Source organism: Piliocolobus tephrosceles, unplaced genomic scaffold (genome assembly GCF_002776525.5).
Source record: "Piliocolobus tephrosceles isolate RC106 unplaced genomic scaffold, ASM277652v3 unscaffolded_24374, whole genome shotgun sequence".
In the NCBI taxonomy this organism is placed as follows: Eukaryota; Metazoa; Chordata; class Mammalia; order Primates; family Cercopithecidae; genus Piliocolobus; species Piliocolobus tephrosceles.
The window spans coordinates 6,268-7,786 of NW_022306948.1; the positions used below are offsets into that span (position 1 = coordinate 6,268).

Genomic DNA, 1,519 nt, shown 5'->3' on the forward strand with positions numbered 1-1,519 from the left:
TTTTACTGTAGTCAAATAAGTCCTTATCATTTGAAAATCAGTTACTCTGTTGGTTCACATTCAAATTATTATTTAGTTCATAACTTCCATAACACATAGTGCATTGATCTTGCAGAAAATAGAGAATATTGGCAAATGAATCTGAAATTTCAAAACATTTATTGAACAGAAATACAAACATAAGCCCCAAAGAAAACAACATGACAAACTTTAAGTAAAATGTAATTTCCCCTAATTAATATAACTGCTTTCTGTTCATGGTTTGCAGAATGATGGATCTTTCCCTTCTATCCCTTTGTACCTATCTATGTGTATCTAGCAGAAAGGTTCTTAGTTCTGGCTATGGGTGCACAGAAACTTCCTATAGATGATTATATTCAAATGTTTATTTACTTTCCCCAGAATAAATTGGGGCACTGGCACTGTCTGGGTGGATCACAGGACAGATAGGAAGCTCTGATCATCTTGAGTTTCAAGTTTATGAGAAAAAAATGGACGCAGTGGCTCGCTAACAGGAATTTTGTTGAATGTGTAAATATGGCACCCATCACTAACATTGTAAAAGGAAATGGACCTCATACCTACATCCAGAAAAATCCCCACTCTGCGCAACTGGGGACTCACCCAGAGAGGAGTCAGAGGCATAGTGCTGGCGGCAAAGACCTTTCCTTTTCTGCAACCCACAGTCCAGAAGCCGAGTTCTGAAGAAAGTACAACGTTCCCCTGTCGATTCACGGATTCCTTGCACACGCCTACATCCCACACTTTGCTGGTGCCCACGTTCACCTCCCAGTAATGGCGGCCGGAAGTGAAGCGAGGGACGCCCAGGACGCACAGTGCAGTGTCGAACCTCTCAGCTTGCTCCTTCCTGTTCTGTCTGAAATTCCCACACCGGACACGCCTCAGGTCTTCAGAAATGATGAGATAGTTGTTGGCTGTGTCCACATCCAAGGTCATATCCACTGTGGAAATAAGAACCAGTAGTTCAGCAAAGACACACACTAAAGGCTCCCTCCATCCCTTTACTGCAAACACCTAAATATATTATTAACTTTTACTTATTTTATTCTACTTTCCCAAATCAAAATTTTCCTGTCTAGCCACCCGATGAGGTCAAGTTTTATGTGCAGAAAGTTCGAATATAATAATTGTAACAAGTCCACCTTATTCATAGTAGAAATTCCTTTCGAATTAAGTTAGTGGATAATTTGATGAGCATTTTTTTCATTTAGCACATAAGATACATGAAGAAAGACAGTAGCTTGCTCTCCAAAGTATTGTACAAATTTGCACAGGTTCCACGAAAACCTATACACAAAGGCGAGAACTGTTGTTTGTGCAGCATAGAATATTTAGATGCCAGATTTCTGCTAATGCTTATATTTTTAAAAATGGTTGAAAGCTGTTTCTCCAGTTCCTTTTATGGGCTATAGCAGGTCATATAGATTCCTTACCTTGAAACTTCCTCATCCTTGGGTTCATTGTTAGAATAGATTTCAGCTTGGGCTCTAGTTCCTTG

At 39.7% G+C, this 1,519-nt stretch overlaps 1 pseudogene; it reads right to left on the reverse strand.

Annotated features, from left to right (window-relative positions):
• Nucleotides 1-385: 385 nt before the first annotated feature.
• On the reverse strand, nt 386-1,515 carry LOC111521162 (annotated as a pseudogene).
• Between the last annotated feature and the right edge of the window lie 4 nt (nt 1,516-1,519).